Below are 22,633 nucleotides of genomic sequence, written 5' to 3' on the forward strand. Positions count from 1 at the left end.
GAGGAGGGTGTCTGTTTTCCATGGGGAAACTCAGCAGTTTTAGATTGACAAAATCAAAGAAGGAAAACCCCTCATTGCCTGATTGTAGCCAGTTCTGTGAGCAAAGCAGGTCCCAGGTGAGTGAGGAGAGACAGGATGGGGCTGGGGAATTTGGAGCAAGGTTGTCCACACTGGGTCAGACCTCAAGGCACAGCTTCTCTGACCTGGCCAGACCTCCTTAGGAGAGATCCTGGATCAATGTCCATCACTGAATGCTGCAGTCACCTCTGCTCTTAAGAGAACAGGAATAAAAGGCACCCTTTTAAACAGGAATACATATTTCTTAGAAGTTCTTTGAACTATTTCTCCATAATTATTGTAGGAAACTTTCCTAAGAACTGCACCAGACCAGAGGGAAATCAAGGCACAGCCATGGTTTGTTAGGACTTGTCTGATCCTAATGAGCCCCGCGGTGCATTTGGAGCTGAGCCCTTGAACCTCAGGGCCTGAGAGGAGATTGCACAAACCTTTCCAGGAGTCAAAGTCAGTGGAAAAGCCCAAAGTTTCTCGAAGAAGTAATGGGTGCCACTGAGGTCCATCCCCAACACAGGCTCCTCATGGACTCCTTGGAGGAGAGAACTGGAGGCCAGGATTGCACAAAAACCTCTCAGAGACTCAGTGTGGGAAGGAAAATCCAAAGTAGCTGAAAAACCCTGAGTATCTCAAAGTATTGATGAGCCCCACTGAGTGTCAATGCAAAGCTCCCAAGGGACTCATTAAAGCAGATAATTGGGGCCATGACTGCACAAACTTCTCAGAGACTCAGTGTGGGAAGGAAAAAGGAAAGTGCCTTAAGAACCTGAAGTACCTTGATGCATTAATGAGCCCCACTGAGTATTGTTACTGACAAAGCCTCTCAAGGGACTAATTACAGCAGATAATTGGAGGCCAGGATTGCACAAAGCTCTCAGAGACTCCAAAGCAAAAGCCAAAGTCCTTTGAAAAAGCTGCAGTCCCTGGGAGCATGAAGGAGCCCCCCAGGGCCATTCCTGAGCAAGGCTCCCCAGGGACTCCTTCCAGCAGATCCCTGAGGCCACTGGCATGTGGGCTAGGGGGGATGCTGAGGGCAGGCCAAGGGGGTGACAGTGGCCAGCCTTGCTGGGGCTGTGCCAGGAGGCCCCAGGGCCTCAGGACAAGGTGTCTCCTCACAGCCCTTGCTGGCACAGCATTGGCTGCTGTGGCCCAGGGCACCAAGACTTGGCTTCTCTTTGTCCCCACCTGTCATCAGTGCCTCCAGTTCTCTGCTCTGCCTGGGGCCTGGGGACACTTTCTCAGTCATGTCCCTCAGTGGGACCCATTAAAAGTGAAAGAAACTTTGGAGTTCCATTCTCACTTGGAGTTCTTGAGAGCTTTCTTCCCCTCCCTCTCAGGGACTGATGTTCAGGGCCTCAGCACAAAGCCCCAAGAGGCTCATTAAAGTCCTGCTGCTGTGTCTGTGCTGCTGAGCTGGGCCAGGCTCCTGGCACAGAGGCAGCTCCTGGAAACCAAGAAGAGCTTCAAAAGCACATTTCTCTTGCTGAGCAGCTCTTCTGCCAGCCCAGCAGGGCTGGGGCACTGCCTGCAGCCACCCTGGGCACAGCCCAGAGGCACAGAGAGCTTCAATCAGTCAGGGCTGGGAAGGTGCTGAGAAGTGCCTGGGGCAGAATCACTGCCAGCCCTTGACACAGGAAGCCTCTGGCTGCAGGACAATGCAGCTGCAGCTCCTGGAGGCATCTCCTCAAGCTGGAACATGCCAGTGCCTACAGACTCTGTGAGTACATTCTCTGCCTGTCCCTTGTGTAGAGCAGCCAGGGGTGCCCAGGGCTGTCCTGCAGAGCAGGGTCCTGCAGCCCAGGGCGCTGTGCTGGGGCAGGGACTCTGCTGCCTGCCAGGGACAGCTCTCAGCCGGCCCGGGGAGCTGCTCCCAGCGCTGGGGAGAAGCTGTGGGGGGAAGGAGCCACCCTGAGCAGGGCAGGTGCTGCTGCTGAGAGGGGCTGTGTGGGGCAGGGCTGCTCCCAGCTCCAGACCTGCCTGGACACAGCTCCAGAGGACACTTCCCAAAAGAAGCTGAGCCTGGGATTGCTGTCAAGATCAGGAGCTTTCCTGAGATTGTTTCCAATTTCTTGCTTTGAGCAGGGTGGGAAAGTTGTGATGATGACAAAAAGATTCTTGCTTTTTATACATTTTTAGATCTGTAAACTACTGTTATATAGTTATAAAATTATAATCCTTAATTAACTCTATTAAACTACTATTATATACTTATATAACTATTATCCTTAATTAACTCTAGTATGTTTCCTAACCTTTCTCTTAGATTTTAGAACAATAATCTCATCTTCTAAATACATTTCTGAAATACTAAATAGTCTTATCATCAGGGAGAGGAGCTACAAGAAGAACATATTGTTTTTTAACCAGAATATGAACAGTCATAACAGAAAGTGGGGCAAAGTAGCCCTTGGACCTGCTCCAGTGGGTTGACCCTGGGGTGTGTAACTGGGGTAACTGAATCTTCTACTGAATGTTTCTGTTAAATATCCTAATTAGTCAACCTTAATAAATTGTTGAAATAAGGGGCCGGGTGTCCCACATCTCCACTGGGATACCTGGAAGCTTCCAGTAAAAGTCTGTTTCTTACTTTACTGTTCTAACACTGTTGCAAGGAGTTTTTTTCTCTTTTTATTTTAGATAACAGGGGGATGAGAGAAGCAGAAGAGGAATTGTAATCCCAGAATCACAGAACATTCTGAGTTGAAAGGGACACACCAGGATCTGCAAAGTAATGTTGGAACATTTACAGAGATGCCAGAATTGTAAGTTTGGGTGCTCAGTCTCTCTGCTGGGAGCCTCCTAAACAGCCTAAATGCACTGCTCTGATATTGTCATTGGTATCTGGGGCTCTCAGGGAGCCTCTGGCATCTGCAGCAGCTGAGTCAGGCCCTGCCCTTGGGATTGCTGCCAGGCAGGTGTGTCCATGGGAATGGGGTGTCCCAGCTTCCCTGTGACCTGTGGGGCTGTGGGCAAAGCAGTCCATGGGAAAGGGGAATGAGCTGAGCCCCTTCCCTGAGATCCCATCATGGGCACACCTGGGGATCTCCTTGCTGTGTCCTTCCAAGCTCTGAGCTGCCCTCCTGGCTGCAAATCTGTGCCAGAGCCTCTCAGAGTTCCCTGAATGTCCCATGGGGAAGGGCAGAGATGTCACAGCTGAGGAAATGCTGTTGGCTCTGCCAAGGGAGCCGTGAGTGTCCTTGGCAGACGGGGGTGCTGAGACCTTGCCCAGAGACCTTTAGAGAGGGTGAGACATTCAGGGATCCCTCTGCTCTGGGCAGGGTCTGGTTTATGCGAGGGTGACACAGGAGTGGGATTGTGCTCTGATTCCAGCCAAAGGTGCAAACCCAGGGCAGTTGGGAACAAGCCCATCCAGCCCCTCACCTTCCCTAAGCCACCGGGAATCCTTTGCCTCTCACATCTCTCAGTGGGAAATTCTGAGTGCAGCAGAAATGCTGGGGATTTCTGACCTCAGAGAACCAGGAATGATTTGTGCGTAGGAAAATAATTCCTAAAACCAACTCCTGCCATACTTTAGAAGTGTGTGTGCAGATGGCAACAAGCCCTTCTGCATTAGGAGTGATTTCCCTGACAAATCCTGAATTTCCAGCCATGTCCCTCTCCTGCATGGCCACAAACCCAGGGCAGCAGGGCAGGGATGGCTCCTGGAGAGCCCCCAGGCACAGGCCTGGCTGCTCCTGGCACACTCAGACAGCACAGCTGGAGCTCAGTCAGGGACCTGGGTGAAGTTTTCCCAGAGCAGGAACAAGGGTGGGTGAATCCCAGCGGGACAATCTACACGGAATGGCCCAGGTTTGACTCAAAGCAGCCTCTCCTGACTTGCCACTGTCCTTTGTCCATGAACAGGTCCTCATGTGCAGCCACAGCAAATGTCCAACAGCAGCTCCATCAGCCACTTCCTCCTGCTGGCATTGGCAGACACGCGGCAGCTGCAGCTCCTGCACTTCTGCCTCTTCCTGGGCATCTCCCTGGCTGCCCTCCTGGGCAACGGCCTCATCATCAGCGCCGTAGCCTGCAGCCACCACCTGCACAGCCCCATGTTCTTCTTCCTGCTCAACCTGGCCCTCACTGACATGGGCTCCATCTGCACCACTGTGCCCAAAGCCATGCACAATTCCCTCTGGGGCACCAGAGACATCTCCTACTCAGGATGTGCTGCACAGCTCTTTTTTTTTGTTTTCTGTGCTGCAACAGAGTATTTCCTCCTGACCATCATGTGCTACGACCGCTACGTGTCCATCTGCAAACCCCTGCACTACGAGACCCTCCTGGGCAGCAGAGCTTGTGCCCACATGGCAGCAGCTGCCTGGGCCAGTGGCTTTCTCTATTCACTGCTGCACACAGCCAATACATTTTCCCTGCCCCTGTGCCAGGGCAATGCCCTGGGCCAGTTCTTCTGTGAAATCCCACAGATCCTCAAGCTCTCCTGCTCCAATTCCTACACTAGAGAATTTGGGCTCATTGCAGTCAGTGCCTGTTTGCTACTTGGCTGTTTTGTGTTCATTGTTTTCTCCTATGTGCAGATCTTCAGGGCTGTGCTGAAGATCCCCTCTGAGCAGGGACGGCACAAAGCCTTTTCCACCTGCCTCTCTCACCTGGCTGTGGTCTCCCTGTTCCTCAGCACTCTCATGTGTGCCCACCTGAAACCTCCCTCTATCTCCTCCCCATCCCTGGATCTGGCAGTGTCAGTTTTGTACTCAGTGGTGCCCCCAGCCCTGAACCCCCTCATCTACAGCCTGAGGAACCAGGAGCTCAAGGCTGCAGTGTGGACACTGATAACTGGATCATTTCAGAAACATTAAACTGCTGGCCAATTTCTGAAAACTACTTGTAATAAAAGTAATCTTTGATACTTATTGTTGGTTTCATTTTGGAGGTTCTTTTTCTTTGTTTTACTTTTCAATATTGTCCAGAAAGAAATGTCATTTTTTGTGCCATTTCTCATTTCGTTTCTCTTCACCTTCCCTGTGGCCACAGACTGTGTCAATATGGAGCTGCGGTCTTGGTGGCTTTAAAGGAACTAAAGGATCTCCCAGCAAAGTTTTCTCCAGAGATCCCCCTTTTGTTCCCTTCTCTGGAGCTGCAGCAGCAGTGTCTGTGTGCAGAGCTGGGGGCAGATCAGTGCTGGCACAGCAGCTGTGCCCAGGAGCAGCAGCACTTGGTGTTGCCAGTGCTGCTCCCGTGCCACTGCCCCGCTGCCCTCCTGGCCCTGGTGTTGCTGCAGGGCCTGAGTGCTCTCGGGGCCGGGCACAGCCCTGGGGGTGGCAGTGCCGGGGCTGCAGCAGGGACAGGCCATGGGCACTGCTGGGGCAGCGCTGACGCCTCAGGGCAGGGCCTGGGGGCTCCAGGCTCCTTGCCCAGGCTCTCTCAAGAACACGCCCAGGCCAGAGCTCAGCACAGAAAACCCCCGTGAGCAGCCCCAGGGTGGTCGTGGGCAGGCTGGGGGCAAACAGCATGGCTGGGGCTCTGCAAGGTCCCTGGGGGAGATGGGAAGGAGCAGCAGAGCAGGGGCTGATCCATCCCCACTGTGCTGGACACCCCAGGGCAGCGTCCCAGAGCGTCCTCATGGAGCTGCCAACAACATCCCCCCTGTGCAGCCCTGGGCTCTCCCCCAGCTCAGAGAGGTGCCGCATCCTTGCAGGCACAGACACGGCAGCACTGGCTCAGGAGCCCCTGTTTGCACTGCCCAGAGCAGGCGTCAGCACCCCCATGGTGCTGCTGTGGGGAGATGAACCTGAGGGAGCACAAATGCCATCAGCCCCTGGGGCCAGGCAGGGCTGGGGGACGGGAGGGAAACCACTCAGGTTTGTCGTGGCCTCTGAAGTCACACAGAAAGTTTGTTACCATGAGCTCTGAGTTTCCTGTGCCACTGCAGACGTTGTTGCTCAGAGCCAGGGCTGCCTGGCAGCCACCCCCAAAATGCCCTGAGCATTTTTTTTGCTTCATTTTTGCTTTCTTTACTCTTCCTGCTCCAGATTTCTTATTATTGCACACCCCTCTTCCCTGCCCTGCAAACAGCCCATCCCTGTTTGCCCTTTCCTCTCTGGCCCTACTCCCCATTTCAGTTCCCCACTTGGCACCATGGTAACGTCCCTTGGGAAGCAGGATCATCCTACAAGTGCTCCAGGAATTGTCTGCAGGGTCCTGCAGTTCCCCGTGCTGCTCCCTTGCCGGAGGCAGCACAGGCCAGGGGGGCACATCTGGGCTGCTGTGTCTGGCTGTGGGGCTCCCTGTTCTGGGCAATGAGGAGGAGCTGGAGAGGCTCTGCAGGACTGACAGGATGGGCTTTGGGGCCTGTGTGGAGAAGCTGAGGGACCTGGGCTGCTGAACCTTCTGAAGAAGAGGCCCAGGGCTCATCTTGTACCTGCTCCAAGGGTGGTTTCAGGGAATCACAGAATCAGAGAGGTTGGAAAGACCTTGGAGATCATTAAGTCCAACTTGTGCCCTGACATCACCTTGTCTCTCCTGAGCCTCCTCTTCTCCAGGATAAACAATCCCAGCTCCATCAGCTTGTCCGCACAGGACTTGTGCTCCAGACCCCTCACCACCCTTGTTGCCCTTCTCTGGACATGTTCCAGCCCCTCCATGTCCTTCCTAAATTGGGGGTGGGCAGAACTGGACACAGCACTCGAGGTGCTGCCCAACCAGTGCCAAGCACAGGGGAGGAATCCCTGCCCTGCTCCTGCTGGCCACACCATTCCTGATCCAGGCCAGGAGCCATTGGCCTTCTTGGCCACCTGGACACACTGCTGGCTCATGCCCAGCCTGCTGTCCATCAGTGCCCCAGCTCCCTTTCTGCCTGGCTGCTGTCCAGCCACTCTGTCCCCAGCCTGTAGCACTGCAGGGGTTGTTGTGGTCAAAGTGTAGGACCTGGAACTTGGACTTGTTAAACCTCACCTTGTTGGGTTTGGTCCCTGGATCCAGCCTGTCCAGGTCCCTGTGCAGAGCCCTCCTACCCTGCAGCACATCAACACTCCCAGCCAACTTGGTGTCACCACGGTTCCATGGGGCCCTAGAGTGTCACAATGGTCTCCAGGATTCCATGAGGCCTCCCAGTGTCACAGTGTCTGTTTGGTTCCATGGGGCCCTGCAGTAACCCAATGGCCCCATCATGACACGAGGTCCTGCTCTGTCACAATGCTCTGCATGGTTCCACAAGGCCCTGCAGTGTCACAGGGGCCTCTTGGTTCCATGAGGCCTCAGAGTGCCACAGTGAATCCCTTGGTGGTGCAGTGCCACAGTGGAGCCCTGGTTACACAAGATCCTGCAGTGTCACCAGGGACCCTTGGTTCCATGGGGCACCACAGTGTCACAGGTGTTCCCTTAGTTCCAGCAGTCCTTGCAATGGAACAATGGCCCCTTGATCCCACTGGGCCCCAGGGTCTCACCAGGGTCTCCTTGGTTCCACAGTGACCCCTTGGTTCCACAAGGCCCAGCAGTGTCACAGTGGCCTCTGTGGTTCCACGAGGACCCCCACTGTCACCATGGACTCTGTGCTTCCATGTAGCCCCACGGTGCCACAGTGGCCCTTGTCACAATCTGCAAAGTGGGATTCTTTTATTGGATCTTAGAGTACAAAAGATTATCAGCAAACCAAGGACTTAAACAAGAAAACACACTTTATTGAGTGCTCATCAGCACTAATATGCGAGAGAGCTAAAAGAAGAGAAAGCAAAGCATAAGGAACAGAGAGTAAGGGGATTATAGCTACCAATGTCGAAGTCCACTCAGTCGTCCAACAACCCAGAGTCTTCTGTTTGTTGGGGAGATCTCAAAGGAAGGTAAGTTTGGGGTATAATTTTATAGTCTTTTGCAAAGCGAGGGGCGCAGGGCCAAAACCAGAGGAGATTGATGAGCATTGTGATGAATTCCATTGCGCAGGGGGCAGGTGTAGGGTACAGAGCAAACCACACCTTGCAAGCCTTTGTCCACCAGCAGGAATGAGGGCCATGAGTTGTGGAAAACCCATTGCACAGGGTACCACACACAAACCTCTGCTTGCCAGCAGGAACGAGAGCAGTGTACCATGCAAACACTGCAAACAATCACTTAGCAAACATCCATCTCAGCTAGGCCCAAACCCCCAAACCAAGTCCCTTGTGATATTCAGGGTCTCAGTCTCTGTCCTTGAGACGGTTGTGAGACAGATGAGAGAGTCTTTGGACTGTCTCTTACAGCCCCTCAATGTCACAATGGACATTTGGTTCCATTGGGCCCTGCAGTGTCACAAAGGTCTCTTGGTTTCACGAGGCCCCACAGTATCCCAATGGTCCTCTTGGTTCTGTGGGGACCACAGTGGTCTCACTGGTTCCATGAGGCCTCACAGTGTCACAATGCTTTGTTTATTTCATGGTGCCCCACAGTGTCACAATGGTCCCTGGGTTCCATGGGGCCCTGTGCTGGTGCATTCCCCCCTCCCCTTCTCAGGCCGCCCTGCCAGCTGAGAAATGCTCCTTGGGCCTGGGCCTTGGCCAACAGCCCCTGGGCTCAGCTCCTCTGCAGCTCATCAGAAACACTGTCTGCTCCCAGGCACTGCTGCTGCCCAAGCAGCTCCTGCTTGCTTCAGGAGCAGCCCTGGGAACTGTTTCTGTTCCCTGTGTGGCACAACATCCCTGTTCTCAGCCTTGCAAAGAAAGCTGTTGATGCCAAGTGCGGCCAGGATGAAACGTTGCTGTGCCTGAAGCCCCTCTCTTGGGGCCCTACAAACAGCACTCCAAAAGGAGCCCCTTGCAGCTCTCCTGGGCCAGCCACCTCCCTCTGAGTGGGGCCTCTGTGAGCCGGGAACTCTCCCGTTTGCTGCACTCGGGGCATCCCCGAACAAGGACGGAGCCTGGGCCGATCCCCCCACTCCTCCAGGCTCAGCCCTTCGCCCGCTGGGGAGATGCCAAAGCATCCGCAGGGAGCATTTCCCTGCCCTGCAGAGGAATTTCTCAGAGCTGCCTTGCACTGCCCCTTTGTGTCTGTGTGCACACACCAGCGCTGTGCCCTGGCAAATGTGGCAGAAATGCTGTTCTCAGAGGGGCTGGAGTGCCTTGGAGATCTGAGTCAGTCAGGCCTGTGAGGAAGGTTCAGTCACGAGGTATAAGCTAAGTTAAACGCTGCCTATTGTTTTCCTTTTGCTCCATTGTTATGTTTTATAGAAATTATAAGCTAATTTAAATACTGTTTAGTATTATTCCTCTGTGAATTTGCTAGTCATAGGTTGTAAGTTAGGTTAAATACAGTAAATGCTGTTGTTTTGCTAAATTGTGACATTTGAGGTTTCAGTTAAGGTTAAGGGATAACTGAAGTCCTGTTAAGTTTGAGCTCTGTTAAGTGAGCCAACTCTGGGATGTTGTCATGTGTTGTCATACAGCTGTACTGCGATGTCACAGAAGACTATGATGTCAAAAATTCAACCTGTGATGTCACAGTCTGTTCTGTTATGTCACATCCTGGTCTGTGATGTCACAGAGCCAACCTCTATGATGGCAATCTCTGCTCAATGGCCTCACACCATCCTTCATGATGTCACAGTCAGCTCTGTGATGTCATAACCCCATCAGTGATGTCACACAGCCACCTCTGTGATGTCATACAGATACCCTATAATGTCACTGCACATACTTTGACATCACAACCAGGTCTATGATGTCATACAGCCATGCCATGATCTCACAGCCTTCTCTGTGATGTCACACAGTCCCCTCTATGATGCTGTAGCTGCTCAGTGAACTCACACAACAAACTCTGTGATGTCACAGCCCCAGCTGTGACCTCACACAACCCACTCGGAGCTGTCACACAGCCCCTTTCTGACATCCCAGCTGCTCTGGGGCTCCAGGACACAGCCACAGAGGTGCTGCTGTGACACAGCCCCCTCTGGCACATCCCACAGCCCCTGCCAGTGCTGATCCCCTGGGAGCTCTGTCTGGGCCTGCTCGTGTCCCTGAGCTGCCCTGGCAGGGCCCCAGCCCTGCTGGGCTGTGCTCAGGAGCTGCTCCTGGCCAGAGCTGTCTCTCTGCAGCACTGCCCTTGCCAGGAGCTGCCTCTGGGCCAGGAGCCCGGCCCAGCTCAGCAGCACAGACACAGCACCAGCACTTTCATCACCCTCTCAGGCCTTTGGGGCTCTTTGCATCACACTCAGTATTGGAGTATATAAATTCTCGCTCGCGGTGAGAGACTTCTCCAGGGTCAAGCTGTTCAAGTATAAGCAATTTATTATAAGGGTAAAAGGAGGGGAGACCCGTGTCCGCCACCAGCCTCGGCGTCCACGTGGTCCGGGGGAGGGGAGAGAGAACAGGTTGAGCAGGGGACGTGAGGTTGGATGAGGGAGGGAGGGAGTAAGAGAGCAGAGGGAAAGAGGGAAAAAGCAGAGGGAGAGAGCAGGGAGGACGAGAGGGGTAGGAGCAGGGAGAGGGGGCTGAGAGTTAGGAGTGGGGGAGAGGGGGAGAGGGGTAAGAGGGAAAGGGTAAGGGGTCCAAGAGAAGAGTTAAGAGGTCAGAGTAAAGAGTAAAGAGAGCGAAAAGAGAGCGAAGTTCTTGTTACAATCCAATATATCTTTTTCTGTCGTGAATATTCTAATTCTTAGTAACCAATCACCATGAGACACACCCACTAAAGAATTTACATTCAGCCTATGCGCTTCCCTCTATTAACATACAGTGTTGCATTTTAGATTCTACAAAACCTTACAAGTTCTTTCCTTGCTTCTTGACCTTTGCATTCTTTATCAGCAGAAGGACATTGTTTTATCAACAGGGATTCTCCTCTAGCTGGCTAAGCTATTGTTCTTTGGTTAACCAGTACTCAGTATCCTATGACTCAAAGCAGGCTTTCATTTCTACTTTGATTCTAGCCTTCATATTTCCAGAATCTTTTGTTAAACCATCACATTCATAAGGTTTCCCTGTTTCACCTTCCCCAACATCTCCCCTGTCTCGATGAACTATTTAAGATAATAGAAACTGTCTTATTTGTTAGTTTTTGCACACACTGAAGTATAACGGGTACTGCTGCTAAAACTACAATTAACACTTATTAAAACAATTAAGCTTATTTTACAGAGTTCTCTTAGCCAAGGTGCAAAGCTTAAAACTTTAAACAAATTGTCCAGCTTCTCTAACTTTTGAAGGTCAGATTGATTCACTTTAGAATTATCAATATGAGTTTGTTTGGCTAAATTTTTCAAATTTTGCAGCTGTTTATGAATGGGAACAGTATGATCTGACAAACAGATGGTATCAAAGCTTGCAGTCTTTGGCTAAGGCAACCCAGGCATTTATCTTGGGCTGATTTACAGGTAAAGTTTTACTACAAAAATTAAAGCAAAAGGGTAAAAACAACATGCATTCATGCAAATAACGGGAATTTGTTTGTTTTTTGTTGAACTGTCTCTGGTAGATCACTTTCTCTCAAAGTCTTTCTAAGTTCCTTTGCTTGAATTGTCACTGTTGGTGGTACGGTATCTGCTTTTGAATAATCTCTTTCTTTATTTCCCTCTATTTCTCGCTCCCGTTCTCCCCCGTCTTTCGTGGCTGCTGGTGGTGGTGCAGGGCAGTTCAGGAGTCGCGTAGGTGAGCCCGGGAGTGGCAGTACATCGGTGCGCGGGGGCCGTGGCTGTCGCCGTTCCGCGCTGTCGGGGAGAGTTGCTGACCTAGCGGATACAGACGGGATCTGTGCCGGTTGTTATAAATGCAAAGGCAATTTTGGGATAAAATCAAAGAGAAATTTATTAATAAACAATAATAAACAGAAACAGCGATAAAAACCCACAATAAAAAGAACAGCGCAGCGCTGGGTGGACAGGGGTCTACACCGGAGGTATAGGTTTCCCAAATCCACGTCTGAGCATCCTCAGGATTGGGGTTTTATAGGATTTTTAAGTCCTCAGGCCAAAATTCCAGGCAAGTTCCATTCACCAAGTGTCCTTGATTGTCCAGTGAATGGATTTCCTGACATAGAATGATGACATTATTTCGTGTCCGGCCAGGATCTCCTCACATGCAAAGGAGACTCTGTGTGTTGCAATGTTAAGTTTTTCATGACAGGGTGGTGGAATCCGGGTTGGTGCCGATGAGTATCTCGGCCGGGTTTCCTCCTTTGTTTCCCCTGATTGCTTTTTCAACACAGAAATGTTTAAGTCTGGCGAAGCCTTTCTTTTGGAACTTGTCTTTTTTTTTCTATTGATCGGTTTCTCTACCCACTGGAATCCGCAGGGCGTTGCTTGGATCCGGAGGTAGATAATTTCCCGAGCTAGTGTCATTGTTTTCCTGATGATCCGTGTCCTGTGTGTTTGTTTGGGTTGATGGGCCGGTTTTGGTTAGTTATCTTGGGCGTTGCTGGCAATCAGCAACTCCTTGGCGAAAAGCTTCATCCCACTTGGGGGGGAGGCTTTTCCATGCTTTATATTTTGTTTTGTTTCTACAAAACATATCTTTCTTATACACTCCGAATTTTTAATACAACCATAATTTATTACAGTCCCCCACCTAATAATTTATCACATTTAAAAATTCGTTATTTTCACACTTTCTTTTAAAGAAAAGTATCCTTTTCTTACTCTTTTTCCATCATCATTTTTTTCTTTGTCTAATTGTCAATTTTAGTGGTCAGCATATGTTCGTTTTCAAATTTTTCTAAGGCCCTTAATGCCTTATTACTCTCTTTCTCTTCTTCTAAAACCAGTAATTTAGAAAGAAGGGCATTCTTATCTTGTGATTTTTCCGGATCTATTGGGAGGGCGGCAATTTGCATTCCTTGCACTACAGATTGTATTAGCCTAATCAGGCAAGGAATTAAACAAGGCAAAAAGATGATTCCGGCTATTGAACATCCTATAAAGAACACTAGCTTTTTCCACCAAGCCCCTTGACCGAAAATTTGGTCCCACCAAGAGGCTTGTAGAATAGAATTCCATTTTTGAACTGGCACATGTGCCACTTTCTTGATTTCCGCAGCTAGTCCCTTTATAGTTTCGCCATAATCATCTATTTCCATGCAACACTCTGATTCATTGAATCTCCCGCACACCCCTCCCTCCTCAGCTAGCAAGTAATCGAGGGCCAGTCTGTTCTGGTAAACAAAGGCCCTCATTTGAGAATGTTGCCTTGCTAGGAGTTCCAGGGCTTCTGAGGTGTGATTGGAAACTACCTCCATTACCGCTTGCAGTCGAATGAGCCGATTCAGAAGATAAATGGGGGTTCTATAACCCCAACTGCCATCATTCGCCCAAGTGGCCGGACCATAGTATTGTATGATTCTCTCGGCCGGCCATTCCTCCTCGTTCCATTTCTGGCTCCCTCCTGCTATCGGTAATATCTTTTTTAGGTCCCTCTTTTGTCGAGCTAATGTTTCAAAGAGGGGAGCCCCTAGGGATTTACTTTCATCTTTTGGTAGGGTGAAGAAAAACGGCCGAATTAGTCCCAGTGTGCATGACCCTTTCCACTTCCGAGGTAATTCACTGTATGCCTTTTTCCCGCATATCCAGTAAATTCCATCGGGAGCTTCCCAGTTTTTATTAGTTTTTGCCGGATCCTCCCAATAATCCCTCAGGCCTATGAAAACATGGAAGGGATTGGCCCCCGGCTTCTTGTTCCAACATAATCCGATAGTCTCTACCCACTCGCAATTGTTTTCCCGATAGGAGATCCAATATCCTTCGGGTGATTCCGGGTGCCAGATTTTTGTTTTCTTTTCTGAGTTTACTGTGAGTGTATTCACACACGGAGTGTATCCTACCAAATCGGTAAACTCTTTTCCCTCCCGGCTAATGCAAAACGTTCCAATTATTCGGTCATCTATGACCCATCCTTCTGGCCTCCGGGTAGTTTTTGAGAATTTTAATTCTGTCCCTTTTAATATTTGTTCCGGGGTCAATCCCTCTCCTTTCCATGGCCACCTCTCCGCTGATTTTAAACCACCGCATATCCAGCAGTTGGATATACCTAATTCAGTGGCTATTTCCTGCATTAGATCAACAAACAAGTTTTGGTTAGGGCTGGGTAATTTCCAATTATCGTATTGTCTTTCTAATAATTCATATTGTTCACTGAGAGAGTTTAACCTCTCTTGCTCCAGCCTTTTCTTTTTATTTTCCATTTCTTTTCGTTTTAAGTCTATAGCTATTTGTTTTATTTTACTCTCTGGATCTAATCCCTTTTCATCCTTTGAAAAGCAGAACACTGGGTCAAATTGAAGACACGAGTTCTCATCATCTGACTTCAATAATTCCAAAATTATGGGTTCATTATTGAATGTCAGCCTTGTCTCGTGTTTCACATTTTTCCCTTCCCAGTACAGCTTTCCCCCCATCATGCACGGTTTTAAGCTTGCTTCATTGTAGCATGTAGGGTTAACTCGGTGGTATGCCAAAAACGTCGAGTGCTTCTTTCCCCCAATCCAGACAGTCTTATTACACTGTCCACAGACCTCGATTGGGGGAATTCCCTTTATTTCTCTTTTGTTTCGGAAGCGGGTCTCAACAGCCCCTATTTCTTCCAAGTTCCGAATAGGTTTTTCCTTGATACTTACTCTCGAGTTCGAGCACCAGATTTTCTTTTTTGATTTACACAATTCGAACTGAGTGCCGTTTAACCAACAAATACCTGCATGTAGTTCTGAAGGGCACTTGGTCAAGAGCTCGTTTTCTGGGGCAGTCTGACACTGCTCACACTTCCCCTGGGGAGCCTCCCCTGGGGGGGCCTCGGCCTCTATTCTCTTGATCGAGTACATGACTAGGCTCAGGGACATCAGGATTCCCCACAATTGCATCCCTCTGCCATTCCCTCCGCCCGTACAAAAGTATACGGCGGGGATAACCATCTTCCCGGCAGCAAGGACTGTCTTCAGGGGCCCTTGATGTCCTGATGGCAAACCTCCGCTTGAAGGTTGCCCACCGAGATGCTTTAACTGGTTCAAATCTACAAGGTACTTTTACGGTCCTCCGGCACTCAATTTCCAAGGGGTCTGCTTTGCAATCAAGCTGACCCCCTAATCCTTTTTGGTAAAACAGGAACCACTCCGGAGAGTCAAGTTCCAAAAGGCCTGCTCGAGTTGCAAGTATCAGGAATCGATTGGTCTGGTCTAACTCCTTTTCGTAGCACCTAGTGCACAATCCCCTCGGTTTATAACCCCTTATGCAATGAGTTACCCAAATCTGCTTACAATAAGCGCACTTAAAATGTATAAACGGGAAACAATAACAATCGCGGATATTGCAACTTATCCTCTCGCTATTGTTCATTTGTGGTGCCTTCGGAGCTTGATTTTCAAATCTCCTGGCGGGGTGGTGATCTTCCACTCGGGGGCTTGGCAATCCGGAACCTTCTTGGCCCGAGAGAAGTGAGTCCACCCTTTCTCGGCCGTTCGCACAGCAGTGTCCGTGGTCAGGAGAACGAGGAAGGGACCTTCCCAATGCGGACTGAGGGGAAGTTCCCTCCACACTTTAATCAATACTTTGTCGCCCGGCTGGATTTTGTGAATTGGAAATCCCAATGTTGTGCTCTGAGGAATCAATCCTTTTTTCCGGAGTTCCTGTAGATTTTTATTTATAGAAATGAGATAAGGTTGTAATTGCACATCCTCTATTTGAGGGTGTGCCACCGGCATCCCATGCCTATATGGCATTCCATATAGCATTTCAAAAGGGGATAAACCGGTTTCAGAATGAGGCATGGTCCGGATGTTTAACAAAGCCAAAGGAAGACATCGGACCCAAGTCATTTTTGTTTCGATTATTAATTTGGATAATTGCGATTTTAAGGTTTGATTCATCCTTTCTACCTGTCCCGAGCTTTGAGGGTGCCAGGGGGTGTGATATTGCCATCTGATTCCCAATGCTTCTGACAGTTGTTTAATGATTTTAGAGGTGAAGTGAGTCCCTTGATCAGAATCGATATGGTCTATTATCCCATATCTAGGAATTATTTCCTCTAGTAGAATTTTAGACACGGTTTGGGCCGTAGCCTTTGCTCTGGGAAATGCCTCGACCCAATGTGTCAGTTTATCCACTATCACTAATAAATATTTATTTCTCCCAATCTTTGGTAGTTCCGTGAAATCTACCTGGATTCTCTCGAATGGCCTATACGAAAGTGGCCGGCCACCCCAATTTGTTTGTTTTGAATTGGCACGATTTACTTTCTGGCATATCACGCACCCCTGTACCTCTTGCTTGGCAAGTTCAAAGATTCCTTTACATCCGAAAAATTTTAAAAATTGTTCAGCCAGTGCTCTGGTTCCCCAGTGGGTTTGTTCATGCAATCTCCTGAGTATTCCTCTCGCTATACTTTTTGGAACCAGCTCCCTCCCGTCTGGCAACCACCATTTATTTTCTTTAAAATATCCACCTACCTTCTGGAAATCTTCTTGCTCCTTCTCTGAAGGAAGCACGGACACTTCTGGGGTTTCTTTGGGACTGATCTCGGGAATACTTACCGCCAGTAACGCAGCTCGTTTCGCCTCTTTGTCCGCTAGATTGTTTCCCCTGGTGTGAAACCGCCACCCAGTTTGGTGTCCTTTTACATGGACTACTGATATCTCCTGGGGCTCTCTGATAGCTTCTAAGATTTGTTTAATTATTTCTCCATGTATTAATCTTTTTCCCTTGGTGTTTATTAAACCTCTTTCTTCCCATATTTTTCCGAAAGTATGCACTACCCCAAATGCATACTTCGAATCTGTGAAAATAGTTCCTCTTTTTCCCTTCAGGCCTTTGAGGGCTCTTAAGAGTGCAAACAGTTCACAGGCTTGAGCCGACCAGCATGCCTGCAAGGGACCTGATTCTATGATTTGTTCGGTCTTACCATTTATGATGGCATAGCCTGACTTTCTTTTTCCTTCTACCATTTTTGATGAACCATCAATGAACCATTTTTCCCCCCCTTCTAACTCTTGATCTTCCAGGTCCGGTCTTACCTTTGTTTGCAATTCCACTGCTTCAATGCAATTATGCAACAGCTCACCTGTTGGTTCCCCAAACAAAAACTGCGCCGGGTTTTGGGCAGTAGTTGTCCTCAACTCGAGGCCTGGTGAACTAATTAGCATGGCTTCATATTTCAGAAGTCTTGAATCAGTTAGCCATTTCTCGGCTTTTTGTTGTAAGATATTTCTTACATCGTGTGGGGTGTAGACTGTTAAAGAGGCTCCAAAAGTTATCTTTTTTGCTTCCCCAACTAACAGAGCTACTGCAACAATTGCTTGCAAGCAAGTAGGCCACCCTCGACTGACTGGATCTAGGATTTTTGATAAAAATCCTATGGGCTTTTTCTTTTCTGCCCACTCCTGGGTCAGAACTCCTTGGGCTGTCTGTCCACTTACATCAACAAATAGTTGGAATTCTTTATTTGTGTCGGGCAAGGTTAGAACCGGGGCAGTTATAAGTGCAGTTTTCAATTCCTGAAACTTGCTTTCATCCTGAGTGGTCCATTTCACTCTATCTGTGTTTAATCTTTCATACAAAAATTTTACTTTTTCACTGTATCCTTCAATCCACTGTCTGCAATATCCCAGGAGCCCTAAAAATTGCCTGATTTGTCTTTTTGTTTTTGGGGCTGGGAGTACCAGAATCCCGGCCACTCTGTCAGGATCTAGCATCTTTTTCCCCTGAGAAATCCAATGTCCCAGATATTTTACCTCGGGCTCCGTGAACTGCAGTTTGGATTTTGATACTTTCAAACCCTTTTTTCCCAGAAAATTCAACAATGAAATTGTACTTTTTCTGACTTTTTCCTCCATGGTTCCAGCAATTAATAAATCATCTACATATTGTAAGAGCTTTGTCCCTTCCTCTGGAATGAATTCAGTAAGTAATTGTTCCAATGCCTGTCCAAATAAATTGGGTGATTCCACAAACCCCTGTGGGAGGACCGTCCACCTTAACTGTTGATTTCTGTTCGTGTCCGGATCCTCCCATTGAAAGGCAAAGAAGTTCCTACTCCCTTCATCCAAAGGACAAGTCCAAAATGCGTCTTTTAAATCAATTACACTGTACCATACATCCTCAGGTGAGAGTCTGTTAAGTAAAGTATAAGGATTTGCCACTACCGGAAACCTGGTTCGGGTTCTAGCATTTACTGCCCTGAGATCCTGCACCAGTCGGAAGCTCCCATCCGCTTTCTTCACTGCCAGGATGGGGGTGTTATGTTGGGACATGCAGGGTTCGAGGGTACCTCCTCTAAGGAGGTCATCAATTACTAGTTTCAAACCCCTTTTCCCTTCTATCGGGATGGGATATTGTTTTACCCTTATCGGGTCCTCTGGGTTTTCTATTTCAATTTTGATGGGGGTGATATCTAATTTCCCCACCTCCCCTTTTGAATGCCACACTTTGGGATCGATTTCCCTTTCATCTTTCGGAGTCAAATGAAATATCTTTATTACTAATTCAGAATTCTTTACAACAATGTTTATACCCAACGAGACAATCATATCTCTTCCTAATAAATTGTAATCGGCTTCTTCTACTAATAACAAATTTCCTAGGCATATTTTATTTTCAGACTCTATTTCCACATTTTTAATTACAGAAACTTTGAAGGGATCTCCCTTCGCACCGATTACCACTACCTTTTCCTTACTTGCTACGCATCCCCGGGGTAATTTTTGCAGGGTGCTTCTCTCAGCTCCCGTGTCAACCAAAAATTCTATTTCCTCGCGATGGGGACCCACTTTTAATTTTATCAAGGGCTCTTTAGCTGTTATCGTCCCCATCTGAAAGAGCCCAAGACTTCCCTAATCTTCCTGAAATACCTTTTCATCTTTTATTTTCTGGCGGCAATTCCTTTGTATGTGTCCTACTTTACAGTAAAAACATTCTGGGGGATCTTTCCGCGGGGCGGAGCCATTCTTCTGTGGCTCCTGCGGCTTTTTCGGCGCTGTTTTAAACTTGCCGTGCGTCTGTTCTTGTTTCTGAGCTTCTTTTACTGCGGCCACTAGTATTTTGGCCTGAAGTTTCTGTTTCTCGTCTTCTCTCCTCATGTAAATCTTTTGAGCTTCCCTCAGAAGCTCTTGGAGACCTTTCTCCTGCCACCCTTCAATCTTTTCTAATTTCTTTCTAATATCCTCCCATGATTTCGCCACGAATTGCGTTTTAAGTAACACTTCTCCCACCGGAGAACTAGGGTCTGTCCCAGAATAGATCTGCAGACTTCGCCGCAATCTCTCCAACCACTCGGTGGGGGATTCCTCCTTCCCCTGACATTCCCCAAACACCTTACTAATATTTTGGCCTCGGGGAACCGCTTCCCTTATTCCTTGCACAATCATATTCCTTAAATCATTCATGCTCCTTCTGCCATCCTCTGTTTGGGCGCTCCAACTCGGGCTTACGCTCGGCCACTTTTGGTTGCCCGGCGTTCCCTGAGGGTTTCGCCGCTCCCAGTCCCTGATACCAGCCTGTTTAATCATGTCTCTTTCCTCTTGACTAAACAGAGATCTCAAGATTGCCATGAGATCCTCATATGTATAAATACTACTGCCTAAAAATTCATCCAATCTCTCTGCTACTCCAAACGGATCATCCAACAATCTTCCCATCTCTTTCTTAAATGCTCGCACATCCCCTGAATTTAGGGGTACATTCACAAATCCAATCACTCCTGGAGCAGTAGGCACTTCCCTGAGAGGGAACATTCTGTGCCTACTCTCATTCTCTTCCCATCCTCCACTCATCTGTCTAGACTTAAACCGAGTCCTGCTTGCGGGAGGGGAATAGGGGTTTTTAAGATTTTGTTCCTTTATTGCTGATGAACAATCAGTCGCCACTAGGTTATTATGAAGGATTCCCCTTGCCAAAGTCGGGGAATCTGGCTGGGGCAGCGGGACGGGCAATGGGGGATACGGAGATCCCCTACTTTGCGCTACCATGGTTTCTTGGGAAACCGCGGCGGTTGCGGTTCCCACAGGAGGAGCCAGGGGAGGGGCCACCGGAACCACTGCTGGCGCCGGTTCCCCTGTTCGCGATGTGTGTGCTTCACCTGGTTGTGCCGGCGAGCCCGTGGGAGCTGATGGCACCACTTGATCCACCACGGGAGACCCTGCCGGCCCGTGGTATGGAGGAGGTAAATGATCAAGGGGCTCCCAGGTTTCTGGTTTTGTTTCACTTTTTAGTTTCATCGGAAATAGTCCTACTCTGGCCTTTAGCCAGAGTCGGGCATATTCCGGTTCCTCGGAGTCCGAGGAAACCTTGCTCTCTACATACGAGAGTAACTCATTGCACGTCCACTTTTCAAATGTTCCTAATATTGGCCAAGTGAGATGGGGCCTCAGTTCCTGTCCACCCCAAACCTCGGCACAATAGTAGATCATTTTTGCCTTGGACTTCTTTTTCCTTTCAGGGCAATTTTCCCACTCTTTTAACAACCAACCCAAAGGACTTTCTGGTGGGATGTCTAACAATTCCTTCGTTTCTATGGAAGGGTTTTTCGTGTCTACTGGCTTTTGCATTTTACTCTTTTTCTGTCCCATGGTGAAGAAAAAAACCAAAAGTCTTACCTAGTATTCTGCGTTGTGTTTGTAGTTTGAGAGTCAAAAAAAGTCTACTAATACTCACCTTCTCGGATTGCTGTTCCGGGGTTTTTCTTAGCGCTTTGATCTCTCCTCCGGACCTCTCCTGGGTCCTGATTGCTAGAAGAGTTTACTCTTTCCCGAGCTCTACTGGACATCCTCTTCCTCTTCCAGCCCTTTTTGATCGGTCCCCCAGAGCACCCCTTTGGCCCCAGGTTTTACAAACGCGTATAGAGACCCTTCACACCGATTCGCTTCCTCCGTAGCCGGCCAATTCCCTCGCGGGAGGATGGAACCGCGGCTTTGGAGTCCGCACTCGCTCCGTGATCAGATCACGTCTCACACATGCTTGTCCAATCACCCCGCTCAACCTCGCAGTACTTACAGCAATTTTCCTGCGAGGATGTCTTCGTGCACAACTGACTTTTTATGAGCTACCAAGCCGCGGCTTCTCTTCCCGAGCTCTTCCTGGATCCGTATTTCTCTTTTATTGTGGTTTTTACCTCAGCCTAAATTTGGTTCGGGTGTCGGAGTGAACTGCGGAGGTTCTCGGCTTCCCAGGCCGCTGAAATCAGCGGGGGTACCCCCCTGGATAGCGAGGTTCTCCCACAGTTTTTCCGATCCGAGTCACGGCACCAATCTGTTATAAATGCAAAGGCAATTTTGGGATAAAATCAAAGAGAAATTTATTAATAAACAATAATAAACAGAAACAGCGATAAAAACCCACAATAAAAAGAACAGCGCAGCGCTGGGTGGACAGGGGTCTACACCGGAGGTATAGGTTTCCCAAATCCACGTCTGAGCATCCTCAGGATTGGGGTTTTATAGGATTTTTAAGTCCTCAGGCCAAAATTCCAGGCAAGTTCCATTCACCAAGTGTCCTTGATTGTCCAGTGAATGGATTTCCTGACATAGAATGATGACATTATTTCGTGTCCGGCCAGGATCTCCTCACATGCAAAGGAGACTCTGTGTGTTGCAATGTTAAGTTTTTCATGACAGGGTGGTGGAATCCGGGTTGGTGCCGATGAGTATCTCGGCCGGGTTTCCTCCTTTGTTTCCCCTGATTGCTTTTTCAACACAGAAATGTTTGAGTCTGGTGAAGCCTTTCTTTTGGAACTTGTCTTTTTTTTTCTATTGATCGGTTTCTCTACCCACTGGAATCCGCAGGGCGTTGCTTGGATCCGGAGGTAGATAATTTCCCGAGCTAGTGTCATTGTTTTCCTGATGATCCGTGTCCTGTGTGTTTGTTTGGGTTGATGGGCCGGTTTTGGTTAGTTATCTTGGGCGTTGCTGGCAATCAGCAACTCCTCGGCAAAAAGCCTCATCCCACTTGGGGGGGAGGCTTTTCCATGCTTTATATTTTGTTTTGTTTCTACAAAACATATCTTTCTTATACACTCCGAATTTTTAATACAACCATAATTTATTACACCGGTGTTAGCAGCTGGGCAGAGACAGGCGGGGGCCGTGTGCCGGTGTCGGGCGGCTTCGGTGGTGGACGCGGGGACGTGAAGACGCATGGCGGGGACTGGACAGTGGCTGGGCTGGGCGGTGGCAGAGGCGACGCGGGTGTCAGCAGCTGTAGAGCCGGGGTCCCGTTCCCGTCCTTACTCTCCCCCCCCGCGGTTTGAGAGGCTGGCAGGGGGGGACGGCACGGGGGACCCGGGGACGGCGGCAGCAGGAGCGCCGGCGACAGAAATTGTGTCTGCGCATGCGTGGATGGCGTCAGCGCCGCAGGGCAGCATGGGGGAGTGGTGTACGGCAGCGGGCATTTCGGATCGGCCCGCGCCGCACCGCACAGATCGGTGTCGCTGCACGGCGGCGGCGGCGGGGCCGGCGGCACCACGGGCGCCGGGAAAGCGGAGCCTGTGGGGCACCAAGGCGGCGCGGGCGGCACGGAGGGGGTGTAGGGGAGCTGAGCTGCGGGAACCGCGATGCCGAGGGTGGGTGGGGTGGCGGAGCCGGGAACCACGGTGTCGGCGGGGGAAGGCGGGACCGCGGGGACCGCGCCGCCGGGGGTCGGCGGAGCCGCAGCGGCAGCGGGGCCCATAGC

General features: G+C 49.5%; 2 pseudogenes; one reads left to right on the forward strand and one right to left on the reverse strand.

The window, feature by feature from the left end:
- The window catches only part of LOC131586382 (zinc finger protein 208-like), a 761,426-nt pseudogene that overhangs the window by 542,781 nt on the left and 196,012 nt on the right, over positions 1 to 22,633 (forward strand).
- Positions 1 to 22,633, reverse strand: part of LOC131586381 (uncharacterized) — a 655,697-nt pseudogene that overhangs the window by 26,335 nt on the left and 606,729 nt on the right.

The sequence above is a fragment of the Poecile atricapillus genome, chromosome 19 (genome assembly GCF_030490865.1).
Source record: "Poecile atricapillus isolate bPoeAtr1 chromosome 19, bPoeAtr1.hap1, whole genome shotgun sequence".
In the NCBI taxonomy this organism is placed as follows: domain Eukaryota; kingdom Metazoa; phylum Chordata; class Aves; order Passeriformes; family Paridae; genus Poecile; species Poecile atricapillus.